Source organism: Arvicola amphibius, chromosome 8 (genome assembly GCF_903992535.2).
Source record: "Arvicola amphibius chromosome 8, mArvAmp1.2, whole genome shotgun sequence".
NCBI classification, from domain to species: Eukaryota; Metazoa; Chordata; class Mammalia; order Rodentia; family Cricetidae; genus Arvicola; species Arvicola amphibius.
Window position 1 is genome coordinate 102,520,367 of NC_052054.1, and position 17,281 is coordinate 102,537,647.

General features: G+C 49.0%; 1 protein-coding gene and 1 non-coding gene across 2 annotated transcripts in view; one reads left to right on the forward strand and one right to left on the reverse strand.

Annotated features, from left to right (window-relative positions):
• Agap1 (ArfGAP with GTPase domain, ankyrin repeat and PH domain 1) overlaps positions 1-17,281 on the reverse strand; it is a 449,843-nt gene that overhangs the window by 394,121 nt on the left and 38,441 nt on the right.
• Positions 12,143-12,250, forward strand: LOC119822055. Its single transcript, XR_005286663.1, has one exon. It is a non-coding gene; the product is annotated as a U6 spliceosomal RNA (small nuclear RNA).

Below are 17,281 nucleotides of genomic sequence, written 5' to 3' on the forward strand. Positions count from 1 at the left end.
ACAGAAAGTCTCCTCTCTTGTCTCCTGGCATTGAAAGGAACATTTCCCTCTTCTATACTCTCCTGTCTTGTTGGGTGGCCACAGGCCCACACAACTGAATCAACCAATCATGGCCCTGTACCTAAAAAACTATGAGACGCTGCCAACAACAACAAAACAAAGCAAAACCCACAGCTCTCAAACTCAAATGAGGAAGAATTTATTCCGAGGCCAAATACAAGTGACCATAGCCCAGGAACACAGGTTTGGGTTGCCCTGGATACCAAGAGCGACCATGGCCCAGGAACACAAGTTCAGGTTGCCCTGGATACTATGTTTCAATGTAGTAACCCTTTCATGAAGAGTTCCTTGCAAGAGAATAAAGAAAGTTATAAATCAAGACACCTTTTAGAAACAGCAGTGGAAACATCAGATAGTGGGTACAGCAGAGCAGGGAGATCTCACCATAGACTCAGATTCTGTCTAATGCTAGGCTTGGCTTTAGGTGGTGGCAGCTAGTAATGTACATCCCAAACCACCTGCCTACTCTCACAGGAACCTAAGTCACATACAGAGGTGAGCCAAAATGTCTACTGGGACAAAGAGGGCCAAAGATCATTAGGCTCTGGACCGGCGACAGGTCCACCATCTCACACTGTGCTTTTTCTAATCAGTTTTCATATCCAAATGAAGACCCAAGACCCCTCGGCATCAGGTTTTCATCAAAGGTCTCTATCCTCTCTCCCTCTCTCCTTGTCTCTCCCTCTCTCTCCCTCTCTCTCCCTCTCTCTCCCCCCCCCTCTCTCTCTCTGTGTGTGTGTGTGTGTGTGTGTGTGTTACTGACCTTACACCAGACAGAACAGCTTCTGATGAGGCCCCTCCACAGCAATCAGTCACCAAGGACAGCGTCACCAGCATGGAAGCTGTGCTTGTCACAGGCATGCACGAGGACACATAAGACATCAGTGCTCGCTTCACTACACAATCTCCCACATTTTCCCGAGACTCCCAAATTACCCCATTATCATTTGGTTGGTAACATTTTTTAAAATCCTTAATAAAATGTGTCGTGAACATTTCTTTATGAAAAGCAGACCTCACGGGGCTCAGATCTTTGTGTGTTCTACTTCTACTCAGGCACCCTGGGGTTTCTTGTAAACCAATTTAAACTCAGCTCTGCTGCTATCAACATGGCCATGTTACTGTAAATTACCAGGGTGTGGCAAGAGGTTTCATCTTTTGAATCCAGCATCTTGAGGCTGAGTCTTCGGTGAGGGATGCAGCCCTGTCTGTCAGAACACTGATCTTATGGGAAAGACAGACAGGGCTTCCTGGAAGTCCATGTGAGAGGAAGTGGGAAAGCCTCTCTGGGGTCCTTTTATTGCTCCTGAAGTCAGGAAAGGGGGAAAGCTGGGTTAAAGGAGAGAGGGAAAGGAAGTGGACAGAGACGTGAGAACATTCTGGAAGGCTTCAGAGTATTTTCAAGGGCTCTGGAGGTCAAATTGCAAAACATTTGGTTTGTCTGATCACACTTTATTCTTAGAACCAACTGTATGCAAGAGAGACACTGGGAGAAACGGACAAAACGAAAGCACCAAGAGCAAACGACCAGCAGAGAGAGATGCCCAGCAGAGAGAGATGGACCAGAGTGCAGAGGGCAGGAATGCTTTCACAGGAAAGGCGTTAATTTTAAAAGCGGAAGGGACAGCAAAAAATGCCCAGTGGGTGAAGCACTTGCTATGCAAGGCTGAAGACCTGAGTTTAATCCCTAGCTCCCAGCAAAGAGACAATTGACTCCACAAAGCTGTCCTCCAGCCTCCACACACACTGGCACACCCATACATGTGCTCAATAACTTTTTAAAGTTTTTTTTGGGGGGTGGGGGGGTGATAACAGTTATTGGTGTAAACATTAAAAGGTAACAATTAAATCTGTCATAACAGGGGGAAATAATACACAAACAAACACACACGCACAGGCAAACACCAGCTTCTGAGAACCTTAGTCTTCCCCACATAAGTGCTACAAACTACGACAGTATGCCTGCAGTAGTCAGGGCTCTCTAGAGAAACAGAGCTGAGGGCTGGGGAGATGGCTCAGTGGTTAAGAGCATTGCCTGCTCTTCCAAAGGTCCTGAGTTCAATTCCCAGCAACCACATGGTGGCTCACAAGCATCTGTAATGAGGTCTGGTGCCCTCTTCTGGCCTGCAGGCATACACACAAATAGAATATTGTATACATAACAAATAAATAAATAAATAAATAAATAAATAAATAAATATTTTAAAAAAAAAGAAACAGCTGATAAAATGGGTGGCTTACATGCTCTGCCTGGACAGTGCAACAGCGGCTGTCTCCAGACCGAAAGCCCAAGAATCCATAGTTGTTTCTGATGTGGGACTGGATGTCTCAGTATCCCAGTCTGGTGCTAGCATCTTAAAAGACTCCTAGAAGCTGCTGATCTCCAGTCTATGGGTTCTAACACCACAGAAGGAGTGTTTCAGCAACTGGATGGATGAACTTGCCATGACCGTCAGGGCAAGCAGGGAAAATCAGCAAAAACTTCCTTCTTCCATGTCCTTTTATAAGGGCTGTCACTAGAAAGCATGACACAGACTTAAGGGTTAGTATTCCCACCTCAAATGACCCATCCAATCAAGTGCCCAGCTGCTTGGGTGCCAGTTGATTTCAGATGAAGTCAAACCGGCAACTGAGATTAGCCATCAAAATACCCTATGGCCAAGCACACCTTTTCTCCACCCCTCTGTCAGGCAAACCCTCCCAATGACAAACCAGACAGAGCTCAGGAAGATTCTGAACCCCACCCCACCCCCTGCTGTGCCACCAGGTAACAAATGAGATGAGGCTAGGACCCTGCCTGGCATATCTGCCTATCATGGCCCAGAAGTCAATTGAAACTTATCATTTCAACAAATTCACTTGTCCAGAGCCACAAAGCCTCATGTACACAAGGACCCAGGGAAGCACCAAGAGGAACCTGAACGGCTGTGTGAGCATCACCAGTTAAAACTACAGTCAACTGCATCTACCTTCCCAGTACATGTAAGACCTCCCCAGTCTTCACCCAAAACTGCTGCTTATGCAGACGGTCCCCCCAGGCACAGGCTGCTAACTCTGAGTCACAGGGCCAGCTGGGAAGACAAGCCTGTCTCCCATTCTCATCACCAATCTCTAAACGATTCCAGGCAAGCATGGTGGCTACTTGATGCTCACTAGCCTGGGAAAAGTATACCGCCAAGAACAAATAACACAAGCCTCAGTACAAAGTCACTTCACATTTCCAGTGAGGACTAACAAAGGACCATGCTAAAGCATCCAGTCAAAACAAAACCCCTAAGGCACATCACACAGACTGGCACAGTAACCACAGCAGACAAGGGCAAAGCCACAAGACAGTGGGTACATACCACTGATTGGCTGAACAGTAGAGAAAAACTTTCGTATGCCTGCTCTGTGGCCTTGCAGGCTGTCTTAGTCACTGTTCTACTGTTGAGAAGAGAGCCGTGATCAAGGCGACTCTTAGAAAGCATGTAACTGGGGCTTGCTTACAGTTCAGAGGTTTAGTCCATCATCATCATCATGGCAGGGAGCATGGCAGCATGCATGGTGCTAGAGCAATAAGTAAGAACTACATCCTAATCTGCAGGCAGAAAGAGAGAGACTCTGGGCCTGGAGTGGGCTTTTGAGAGCCCACCCCCGTTGACACACTTCCTCCAAGAAGTCCACATCTCAATCCTTCTAATCCTTTCAAACAGTGCCTTGTGATAAAGCATTCGAATACATGGGCATACAGAGGCTGTCCTCATTCTAACCCCCACACAGGGAGAATGGTTATAATCAGATGACTGTTTCCTGTGGCAGCTGGTAAGCTATTGCAGCCACACACATCCATCAGCTTCTACTGATTTCTCTGTACAGCTCATGACTTACTAACATTGAGAGGCAGACAAGCAAGTGAATCAGGATGAGCTCCTACCAAGCTAGGCAGGCTGCTCCCCCCAGGCAGCCATCCTGGCCTATGTTCCTGGTTGAGCAGGGCAAGGCCATAGATGACACCACTGGCCTCACTCCAAACTTTCTGGTTTGAGTCACCGGTTCCTCACAAGCCATGTGTAGCACGGGCCAGAATGTCACACCTCATCCTGAGAGGCCTGGGTGAGGGTGGTGAGGAGGCAGGATGAACTTGGCTTATGTCCTGAGGTCAATTTTCCTCTTTTCTGTAGCTACTGAAGCAACAGCTTCAACCAAGAACACAGAGGGCAGATATGGACCAAGGACAGAGTGACCAGAATTACCATAGGCCTGCTACCGGATCAGGACCTGACATCTCATCAGTAGTCTCATTGGAGGAGACCCAGTGGTCAACCAGGCTCACCAGCAGGCAGCTGCAAGCAATGGGTAAGTTCACAGCATCTCCAAGCACGCCTTCCTTCTCCCCTTGGGTCTTGACACATCTGCATCTCCTCAGAGAGACTTTGAGAAAGCTTCAGATTCTCTCCTCACTGTCCAGTGCTCTCCTCATGCATAACATCTTTGCATCCCCCAAGGCTCTCCTGCACAGAATCCTCCCACCCCCCAGTGTTCTCCTGCACAGTATCCTCCCACCCCCCAGTGTTCTCCTGCACAGTATCCTCCCATCCCCCAGTGCTCTATTACACAGTATCCTCCCATCCGCCAATGTTCTCCTACACAGTATCCTCCCATCCCCCAGTGCTCTCCTGCACAGTATCCTCCCACCCCCCAGTGTTCTCCTGCACAGTATCCTCCCATCCCCCAGTGTTCTCCTACACAGTATCCTCCCACCCCCCAGTGTTCTCCTGCACAGTATCCTCCCATTCCCCAGTGTTCTCCTGCACAGTATCCTCCCATCCCCCAGTGCTCTATTACACAGTATCCTCCCATCCCCCAGTGCTCTATTACACAGTATCCTCCCATCCCCCAGTGCTCTATTACACAGTATCCTCCCATCCCCCAGTGCTCTATTACACAGTATCCTCCCACCCCCCAGTGTTCTCCTGCACAGTATCCTCCCATCCCCCAGTGCTCTATTACACAGTATCCTCCCATCCCCCAGTGCTCTCCTGCACAGTATCCTTGCATCATCACTCAGAGCTCTCCTCCTGCAGCGCATCCTCCCTCATAGTTCCTATGATGAGTAAATGCCATCAGCCCACAGACAGACATATCAATGATAGCAACCGGTACATCAATGACGAGGTTCTGGTTTGCAGCAGGGTGTTACTTTGCCTCGCTGTATAGATGGCACAGAGTAGGCGTCCTCCACAATGCAACCAACCAATTGATCGGGTGATCTTCCCAAATCAGCCAAGTAGCAAGCTGCCTAGATAAGTAGTATGCATCTTATTCCAGTGACACAGAAATGGTGATTAACCCAATCATGGCTTCACTGTGGGAGGGGGGTCACAGAACAAGTCAAGACAGAAGTCCATGACTGTGATTCACATCTACCTCCTCTGTAACTCAGGACCACACAACTCCTACAGAGCCAGGATCCACATAGGATTCTCTGGTGATCGCTTGGATATTTGGTAGACAGGGCACACTGCATCTGTGTTCGTCGCTTGCACTAGTAAACTCTCCCATGAGGTCCAGCCCTGGGTGTGCCATTTCTGGGCTCCACCCACTCCACCTGAGCTTGCTATCCGTGTCTACCTGCAGAGCCCAGGCTGCTGGTGGTCTTTATTTAGACACTCAAAATGGAGCCCACTGTGAGCAGTGTCAGGGGACTAGGAGGTAGGCAGCAGGCTTTCTGCATAGAAACAAGCAGCTGACTCCTTTAAGAAAAAATACCTTCTCATGAGCCTAGGTCCCTGAGGATGCCTCCATTTGTGGAACAAAACCTAGCACAAACTCTGTCGGGTGCTATGGTGCTAGCCATGGACGATACCATCCCCACCTTCAGAGCCCTGCCTGCTCTACAGCATCATACCTGACCATGGCTCCCTAGGCCCAGGCCCAGATAGCTGAGAAGCCAACTTTTTTGCTGTTTGTTTTTTGAGACAGGGTTTCTCTATGTAGCGCTAGTCTTCATGAACTCAGTCTGTAGACCAGGCTGGCCTCAGACTCACAGAGCTCCACCTGCCTCTGCCTCCTGAGTGCTGGGATTTAAAGGCGTGCGCCACCGCCTATCTAAGCAGTGAAATTTTATTGGCCAAAGAAAAGGCAATTTACAGCAAATTCCAAAACACAATCCCAAACACACCAAGGCTCATTGGGGTACCTGCAACTTCCAACTGCAGGGCTCCTATAAGACATACTTCTTTTTCTCTCTAGAGAATGGCCGAACAGAACCTGGACAGTGGCAAGACAGTGGAAGAGAACCTAGCTAAAGAGCTGTAACATGGCAGCTTGGGTGGCTGTGATGTCTCCTTTCCTTCTCAGGAATACTCCAAGTGTGCCCAGAATGCCCAGGGGATGGTGCCTGGACCCACCCCATAGCTGCAATCAAGAGCTCAGACATTATATGATACAGAGACAGACCGGTCGCACTGTAAATGTCATTCCGCCAACTCCTGCAAATTTCCTACATAAACATCCTGAATAAGCAGGCAGAGCAGCTGAGCAGCCCGTGCTGCCCAGCCTAAGCACGGCACTAATTAAAACACAACGCTTGAGAGCACGTTCCTAATTGCCCACAAATTAATGTACTGTCCCATGACTCCCTGCCTTCAATACACCTCTCACGTGTGAAGATGGCTAGCTTCCCTTGGCAGGCGCGTCAGCAAGTCCCCTGCAGCCACCTGGTATTTGCCACAGCAGTTCCCCTTGAACATTACATCCAGGTAAGAGCCTCTGTCCACCCAGGAGAGCTGACCTCAGGCCAAATGGAACAAAGTGGAGCCTAAGAAAGGTGCTGATGGACCAAGCCAAGGCTAACTGAAGGAAATGTGACCTCAGTTGCCGAGCAGGGAGCTGATCTGAGCTCATGGCCATCCTACATGGCTCCTCTCCCTGAGGGATCCTTGCCCTGGGTCCAACGAAATCCAAGCCCTGGAGGGTCTCAGTGATCCTACTGGGGCTCTGAATGGAAACTGCTCACTGGTGCCACCAATGACGAGACTCATATGGAGAGGCCAAGGTTTCCGAATGTCAACCAAGGCTGGCAAAAATGGCTCAGAAGATTAAAGTGTTCGCCACAATCCTAGGTCCTACATGGAAGAAGGAAAGAACTGACTACCTCTGGATGTCCTCTGACCTCACATCTGTACCATGGCACATGCACACATCTAAGAAATAAATGAAACAAAAATGTCAAGCAACAGGACAGGGGACACAAACATACTGGCAGTGGTGGAGATGTTGAGTCCAGCATCAGCGCCCGTGCAGCAGGCCACTACTATGAGCAGAAGACCTTAGCACAAGTCTCAACCGATCCTCAAAGATGGGCTGATGCTACCTGCAGATGTGTCTCACAGTGAAGGCCTGGCTAGTCTCACAGTAATCCAGTCTTGGCTTCCCACATGCTAGGAATACAGGCATGGACCGTCATTCCCAGTTCAGTACTGCCATTCTCAGCTAATAACTTTAAAAATGAAAAAGGGAAGTGCCGCGACCATATACAAAGAATGGGGCTCAGTAAAAACAGTCACAGAACAGCCTCGTGGGCAGGAATATTAAAATGGTGAGTGTGACCCGCCAAGTGCTAAGAGGCACACAGCACGGCATGGGGCTTTACTTCTTTTAATTAAAAAAAAGAGAGACAGAGACAGAGAACTGGAGAGACAGAGCGTCAGAGACACAGAGAGAGGCACAAAAAGATATACACAGAGAAAAAGAAGGCACTCACAGTGAACAGCAGCTACCCTCAGGTTTGTAGAAGATTAGCCAGCAATGCAGTTCCCCAGCGACACACCTTCTAGCTAGGTCAGGTCTGTATCTAAGAACAGGGGCTGGCCACACTGTCTGATGAACACCCCATTTCCTCTGAACCTCAATTAGTGCCCTCCTCCTAACTGTTGGGAGCAGTGAGACCCCAGATCCTGAATTTCTTGTAATCCCCTGATCTGAGTGCCTACAGCTGCTCTGAGCACGAGACCTTCAGGAGTTCCTGATGGCAGGAGAGTGGTTTCTGGTGGGTTTGGCTGGGGCGTGGCTATCTCTATATAATCTGCCCCTGAACACAATAAAGGGGGCATTCTTGCGGAATTCAAGGATGACCCGTGTCTCTGTCTCTCTGTCTATATGTGTTTGTGTATTTTAACCTCCTGCCTCTTGCCCGAATCTCGCGAACTGGGTGCCAGCGCACTGAACACAGACACGGGGGCGCAGTGCGCGGCACTAACAAAGAGATATGCTCCAGGGACCTATACTCTACCCTCTGGGAGACAGGTAGGACACCAGTTTCGTACAGGGCTCCTCCCAACCACCTCCCACCTTGGCACTATCAACCACCTAAGCCAACCTCTTCTAGTACAAGCTCTTTACACACATGGTCTACGCCATTTCCAAAAAACTCTACCCCAAAAGGGAAGCCACAGAGTCTCAGTCACTGTCCGCACTCCCAGTGCCCCAAGACCGCCTAACTCAGAGCAGGGCAGGTGTCCCAAGGCAGTCACTCGGGCAGTCTGTCTACAAAGGGCCAAATGTACTGCAGACCAGAGCCACAGACAATAGGTAACTAAAGGGCAGAGCCCAGTTCTAAGAACAAGAACCCCAGACTACACTCTGCTGCTCCCTCCCTCGAGGACTCCTCTGTATCAAACACACCCGTAATTCTCTAGCCATCTGGGCACACCTTCATGTCCATGTGCAAACTCTCCGCCACACATCAGCCTAACAGAGGAGCCTCATTCAGGGCATCCACATCCCAGAGCAGGGCCAGGGTCATGACAGAGCCAGTGCTTCTGAAAGTTGCTGAAGCACACAGAGCTCAAAAAACACTAAGGGAAGAAGGAGAGAGGGAGCTGGCCCGCCGTGGTGGGTTGTACCACTTCTCACAGCACCGAAGCAGGAGGCCTAGGACTGGATGTCACCTGTGGGTACTATTCCACAGAGGGGAACTGGTGGGCTGTGCACTTTGTACCCGAAGGACAGCCCTTGGCTGTTTCTGGAGCCATCGGAGCTTCCGAGCACTCGTCCTGTCCTCATAGAAACACAGATGGTCGTGGAATCTGCCTGCGCTCTCCACCACTGAATGCTCAGAGACCCCAGCATCTGCCTGTCAGCTCCACTGTAAGCTTGCCTGCCCTTGAGAACCTGGCTCCACTCTGCAACATGAGAATGTAAGTGACTCACCTGGGGTGTCTATAATTCCTGGGCAAAACAGATGTCCTACGACATAGCGTGCAATGGCCACCACCGTGAGAAAAACAAAACATGATGAGGTATTGCCAGCACTAAAGGACATAAGTGCTGGGGCTTCAGATAAGCAGGAGGCACAGGGCCCGCCGGCCCCGTAACTACTACCTGCTCGTCTGGGTCTTTGGCTACCCTTCATTCAAACCAAACTTTTCTTTACGCAGGCAGCAGGCTCCCTGACTCAGTATATGCACTGAAGGGGAAGTAAGATAATACAACATAGGTGATGAATAGGAAAGACTGTATGTACCTCCCTCCAAACCCAGCCAATGGCAAAGAGGAGGAAGTGACCTGGGATGAGGGATGTAAGAAAGACGACTTCTCGCCTATTCACTGGACTGCCATTTTTTTTTTTTTTATAGACTGGCACCTGATCTCAGAAGATAAACTGCCTCGCTCACCACTCTGCCTCCAGCACTAGTTATGATGATGTGGAAGTCCCATTCCCCACACTGTGACAGAACTCTGAGCAAGCCCCATGCAGAGTGACCGAGATACACAGACACAAAGACAGGGAGTGGGGAGTGAGTAGGGGAAACATTTAAAGCCTGCTCCTCCAATCGGGGATTCCTCACCTCTGTGTTAATACATCTATATGGCAACAGCAGGCTTCGCTTGTGCAGGCTTGAAAAGCTGACCTCCCTCAGCCTGCTGCCTCATGGGCCTCTGTTCAATGTACTAGGATGGCTTATCAAAAACACTGGAATAATGTGACCGGCTTCCCGCATCATTTTACGGATATGTTCAGACACCCAGGATGGGGAAGCTGAGAGGGGCCCAGGCATGTTTTCTAGAGCTATGGGAGGTAGGGAAACAATTCAGATGTCAACATACATCTTGAGGAAGGAGGGACACTTGGCCAATCACCTTGAGCAGATCAATAAGGAGGACAGAGGGGACTTGAGGACCTGTGAGCAGGGACTGCAGGTAAAAAGCATTGTTTCTTGCCAATTGCTCATTATCCCTGCCCCAGCTTTTCCAGATATCTTCCTCTCCCCATAAAAAATCAAACATGGATACATGTATGCACATCCTGAGGCCAGTCACACACTACCAGAGATGTCTGGGACATTCTGACCTCCCTCACCCACCCAAGAATGCAGGCTGGCTACGGAGATGAGCATCTATGGTCAGCCCTGCCCTCTAGGTCCTGCTTGCCCTGCTGTGACAGTACCCTCCCCCACTTCTTGCTTTGGCAGCTAATCATCCATTAAGCCCCAACTGGAGCTCAGATATTTTGCTGATAAATCAATGTATATTAAAAGGCAGTCAGGGCCTTTCAAGACCAAAAGAGCCCAAGCTAAGTACAGCTCTGTCTGTGATGGGGCACACCCACAGGACAAGACTGGAGTGTCACAGGTAGATGTGGATGGTGTCTGTGATGGGGCACACCCACAGAGCAAGACTGAAGTGTCACAGGTAGATGTGGATGGTGTCTGGCTGCCTGGTTTTGTGTATCAACGTGACACAAGCTAGAGTCAGCAGAGGAAAGAGACTCAGGTGAGGAAATGCCTCCATGACATCCAGCTATAAAGTATTCTCTCATTTAAGGATCAAAGGGGGAGTGCCCAGTCCATGGTGGGTGATGGCATCCCTGGGCTTGTTGTCCTGGGCTCTATAATAAAGCAAGCTAAGCAAGCCAGTAAGCAGCAACCCTCTGTGGCCTCTGCACCAGTTCCTGCCTCCGAAATCCTGCCCTGTTTGAGTTCCTGTCCTGACTTCCTTCAGTGATGAACAGCAATGCTGAAGTGTCGACCTAATAAACCCTTCCCTCCCCTACTTGCTTTTTGGTCATGGTGTTTCGTCGCAGCAATAGAAACCCTAAGACAGAGTCTAAAGGGAGCACTAGAGCACCCATTTCCAGACTTGGGGTCAGAGGTAAAAACCAAAAGAAAAATGCTACCACTAGTAATGGCACAACTCTAGAGAAACATGTCCAGCAGCCTCAGGAAGCAATTGGCTTCAAGAACTGATAAAGCCTGTCTAAATGGGGCAGTGGTAGAGGAAACCCCATCACAATTCATCTGCTCCCCTTCTTGTAGTGCCTAAAGGCCCAGGCAAGCTCATCTCCTAGAGTCCAGCTGTGCCCTAAGGGACTACAGCTGAGACTTCCCATACTGGCCAGAAGGACCTCACTAAGAGCAGAATGGATGCATAGATGGGGCCAGACTGTATGAATGAATAAAGATGCTCGCTCTCGCTCTCTCTTTCTCCCTCCCTCCGCAAGCGTGTGCCGTGTGTGTGTGTGTGTGTGTGTGTGTGTGTGTGTGTGTGTCTGTGTGTGTCTGTGTGTGCGTCTGTGTGTCTGTGTGTGTACTACATGGTGTACGCGTGGGCCCCTGTGTACACATCTGGAGCAGAACAGGACATCCATTATGTTCCTCCACTGCTCTCTCCACACTGCCTAGAGACACGGTCTCTCACTTTACCAGAAGCTCACCATTTCTGCGAGGATGATTGAAGATCCACCTGTCTCCACATCCCAACATTGGGGTCAAAGGCTCATGCGGTGATGTCCAGCTTTTTCTTGGGAGCCAGGGGTTCAAACTCAGGACCTCCTGCTCGCAGACCTCATGCTTGCCCAATGAGCCATCTCCCCCGCCCCTGACTGCACTATTTCAATATAATAAAGAGATAAGTTAAAATCATTTTAACCCACACCAGTACTGTTAAGAGCCTTCTGAGCCCGATGCCCGCTGAGTGGTTCTGGGAGTGCCCATTGCACATGTGCATGGGTCACGTTTCCACCCAACAGATTGCCATCTAAACCTCCAACGGGCGGGCAGTCACAGGGTAAGAAAAGATAGGTTTAGACAATGAGCTGACTATGATCACTATGGTAGCACAGACTAAGACTGAAGCAACACAGAGAAGACTGGCATGTTCCCTGTGCACGGATGACATGCTAAGCTGTGAAGCGGTCCATATAGAGATGGGGGGGGGGCTATGTGAACTGCACGGGCATAATGCATGCATGTCAAAGGGCCTGCTTGGCTCCTTACACCACTACTTAACTTAGCCAAACTTACAGTTATCATTAAAAACTTCTGCCCATGGGGACACTATAACCAGAAGTAACCAGAAGCAAAGCAGTTCTGAAACCTGAGATCAGAGACCAACTGCCTCTCTGGGACCCACATTCCAGCAGAGAGACAGATTCTCCCCTTAGGTGGACTGGAAATTCAAGTCCAACAGCTTGGCCAAGGAGAGCCTGCAAGGAGAACTCCTGGCTACAAAGAGAACCTCAGGTTCAGGGCATCTATAATGAGAGGAGGTAGTCCAGAAACCATGTCCGGCTCCACCGGGTACAGGACACACCGAAGGCCCAGTGCACACAGACCAGATGTGAACAAGCCTGGGTGCACAAAGTAAACAGAGGGAGGGGTTCACGGGCTGGCCAAGTTGGCTCCGACTCAATGACTCCAAATCAGTTAGAACATTATTCCCAACCTCTGGTTCAGTCAGGAGCAACTGTCAGGACCACCCCACACACACCACAAAAGTATCCTGTCCTTCTACCTGGCCCACTAACTAAACAGACACTGCACAGGGAAGAAAGGCTGCCATTGGTGGGACTCGGGCTATCACAGACACAGTGCGCACAGCACGCAGCCTACACTTGGAGGTTCCACTCCATCCATGCTGCAGTCTCCACCCAGCTTCGACAGCCTGGGAAGAGCAGATCATCCTCCGGGGAAACTACAACACCCGAGATTTCTGGTCACTCAGAAAGGCGAGTGACCCTTTCACACACAAGAGTGTCACTTCAACATCTAAGAGTCTTCGTGTTGAGCTTCACCCAAATGTCTGTCACTCAACCCCTTGGCATTCAAGCATGCTGGACCGAATAAAGGTGTGAGTGACTTGGCAGTCAGCACTAGAGGGTTAGGATAGAGACAGATCAGGCCCAACCCGATGTGGAACCTGAGGGTGTCCTGGACAACAGATACATTCATTAGATTGAGGCTAGATGCAGGTATGTTACCTTAGGGTGCAACTCTCTAGTCTCTCTATGCATCTAGAGAGTGCATGCAACCACTGGACACCAAAAGTCCATCTCCCAGGACCACGGCAGTCTTGGTGTGGCCCTTCCTCCACACCACCGTCCCCTATAAGAATGCAGAGGCAACAGCAGGACCTTCCAACAGACCCGAATGGCATGGCAGAAACTGAAGTGGCAGAGCTGACACAGCAGCTCACTCATAGGCTGGCTCGCCATCCCTCTTTGCTAGCAGAGCCTGCAGCAAAGCTATAGGCCAGGGAGAGCCCTGGCCACCCCATGTGGCCAGGCAGGGCCACACCCCTCACCTGGATGCTCACACATCCTGTCTTCGGGTTAAGATATGTGAGTGGGAGAACTGTCAATAGCTGGCCTGAGTTCACCCTTCTCCATCACAGCATGCCCCACAAGAGAAGTGAACCCACTGGGGTCTTTTATTATGAGAAATGGCTGGCTGCATTTTAGCCATGGGTATTTCTTGCAGGACCACACAATGTTCAGGACCTACTGTGGCTCAACTGGCCCAACAGGTCTCAGCACTCCTGAACAGGAAATGACAGCCAATGGCAAGAACTCAGTGGGAGTGCCCCAAGTCCTGAAACCACAGACAAAATTGCCACTGAAATCTGATAGCCAGGATAGCACAGGTAAAAGTGGGATTGGGTGTCTCTTTTAAGAGACACTGAGGCCACTGTTAGGAGAGCAGGTGGGGGTGGGGGTGCAGGAGAGAAAGTAAGACTGGACTAATGCCCCATCTGCATTAGGAGATAACTCCAGTCTGCAGTGAAGTTGAAGGTCATGGCGACTGTAAGAATTGAGAGATGTTTACAGTCCAGGAAACACAACTATTTCACAAATGGACAGAAAATAAGAATGTAACAATGACTGGGTGGGTAAAAGATCTCGCCGTGCAACATGAGGACCTGAGTTCAAGCCCACAGAACCCAAGGAGGGTAGTGAGTGTTTATACTCCCAGAGTTCCTGCTGCAAGGTGAGAGGCAGAGGCAGGAGAATGCCCAGCAGCTAAAGGGCCAGCTAGCCTGGAGTACACAACACGGCAGCAAATGAGAGACAAAGAGTCAAAACAAGGTAAAGCTGAGGACCAGCACATGGGACTGACCTCTAACCTCACACACATGTACACATGTGCACACGTGCACAGACAGACACACACATACACACAATAATTCTTTTTAAAAGATCATATGAAAAATCCTCTCAGTAGCATATTTTTAAATGATTTCAAATGCTAGGTACATGGTTTATAAGCATTTTTTGAACTCTGAATGTATGTATCAAACATACATTATTATCAGGTGGTTTTGAAGGAGTTCCACTCAAGGCTAGAGGTTTCCTGGTACTGTTTGATGAGCACTAGCAGAAAGAACACAAGCTTTCCTTTGGAGCACTAGAGGCTGAGAGCTGATAGGTTCCTCAGATCTGCTGCATACAGAACAGCCTGAAGCCGCAGGTAGACAGCCCACCAACACTTCCTTCCATCTAGAGACTCTGCTTCACTTGTCTACAGGAAGGGCTCTCTGAAGGCCAAAGCCAAGTCCCTAAGCCCTGCACCCTCGAAACTTTAAATAACACCTGCTCTGACAAGTAGTCCCATGGGGTCCCCACTGCACGAACTGCATTTTGCTCCCTACACTCTGCTCTGAATTCCAATATTACGAATGAAAGAGAACAGAAAACACGTCTACAGTCCTGGCCCAAACTGCGGTACCCTGTTTCCACAAAAAGGATCAAGTCCTCATTCATCAGGTTAGGCCCTCCTTTTAAAATTAACCTCTGGTCCAACATTAACATCACTGACATCACCATAATCATTGTCATCACCATCATCATCATCATTGTCATCATCATCATCATCAGCGTCATCATCATCAATTATCATCATTGTCATCATCATTGTCATCATCATCGTCATCATCATCATCATCATCATCGTCATCATCATCATTGTCATCATCATCATCATTGTCATCATCATCACCATTGTCATCATCACCATTGTCATCATCATCATCATTGTCATCATCATCATCATCATTATCACCATCATCGTCATCATCATCATCATTGTCATCATCATCATTGTCATCGTCATCATCATTGTCATTGTCATCGTCATCGTCATCATCATTGTCATCGTCATCATCATTGTCATCGTCATCGTCATCGTCATTGTCATCGTCATCATCATTGTCATCGTCATCATCATTGTCATCATCATCATTGTCATCATCATCATTATCATTGTCATCATCATTGTCATCGTCACCATCATTGTCATCATCATCATCATTGTCATCATTATCATTGTCATCATCACCATTCATGCAGCCATTAAAAATAAGGCAGAACCACATCGGAGTTTGTACTGTGGACTTCTAACATGAAATGTTATACAGCAGTGAAAATGAAAAGTACAGGTACATAACCACATAACCCAAAGTCATATTTAGCCAAAAAAAAAAAATTAAACAACCAATTGAATTGCTCTGGTGTAAAGCTTACAGAACTAGGCAAACCAGGTACACCAACAGATGAGTAGAGAGGCAAGAGGTAGTAAGTGACCTGTGGGAAGGGGGAACACCAATTCCATTGACAGGAGGTACTTGGGACACTGGAAGGGTCAAGAAAGCATGCAGCATGGCATCTCAAAGAGGACAAAACTTTCATGTCTAGAGGTTGGCGACAGGAGCTCAGGTGACCCTGAGCAGAGACAAGTCCAGTCAGTCAGACACCCAGCCCTCAAGCTGGGCTGGGCTGTTAAATCAGAAACTCCCAGGAGGTCATCTACCTGCCACCACTGAGCTGCATCCCCAATCTTGCCTTTTCTTGTGTATAATTTTTGCGGTGCTGACCACAAATGCTGTCTGAAGCAGAGATAATCCAATGGGTTCCAGAAAGTCCTACCAGAAAAGGTGATATTCCTATAACACATCTCTTCCTAACAGCGTTTGAATACAATATTGTTCACAGGGGAGTGCTGGCACATCAGCAGCCCCGAGGCTGCATGGAGGTTTCCAGAAACAATCAGGACCACCGTCTAAATTGAGAAACAGTAGCCGCCGCCAGATCTCTGTTTCCCTGCTCCATCTGAAAGCGTGTGTGCAGGAACACAGGTGCTCCACAGCACACAGTGTAACATGAAACCCTCATCACTCTAAAAAGCTGCCAATCAGACATAACCAGGCTTTTCTCTCTGCTCCCACTGGGGGGAAAAAAGAAAAAGAAAAAGCAGTTTTCAAAAGCTGCAATAAAGTAATAACCATTTCCCACTAATACAAAATTTTAAAAAGTTTTTAAAATGCTGTAAAAAACAGAAAATTTCAAAAGTATCTTTCCTCTGGTGTTTTTATCTCCTGTAGGTGACCTGACTACCACACTGGGGCTTCGTTAAATCTTGTACAGTACACTAAATGTCTTAAACTTCACTTCAAAAAGGTCCCTAAGAAAGAGGCCCCATCAAAAAGAGGGAACTATGCTTGGGAGGGAAAGAGGGAAAGAGGGAGGGAGGAAGGGGGATCCTTAGATAAGCAAAGATAGTTAGGCCTGCAAGAAGGAAAGCAGGGAGCTCCCTCAGCAGGAAGGAGAGCAGGGAGCTCCCTCAGCAGGAAGGAGAGCAGGGAGCTCCCTCAGCAGGAAGGACCACTCATCACTTGCTCCACAGCCTCCACAACAGGGACAGCCAAGAGTGCAGCCCTGGGCTCAGGGACCACCCTCCCACCTCTGTGTGAGGATGTGCACAGACACACACAATCACCCCTGAATGGGGAGGCTCCTCCAGAGCCAGGGAGAGAAAACACATTCTGACGGTGTATCTGGTGGAACAGGACCTCTCAGGGAACAAAGCCACTCCTCCCTCACACAGACACAGCATGCTTCCGTTACAAACCACTCTTGCCCTGCTCAGGGAAACTCAGATTACACACACACACACACACACACACA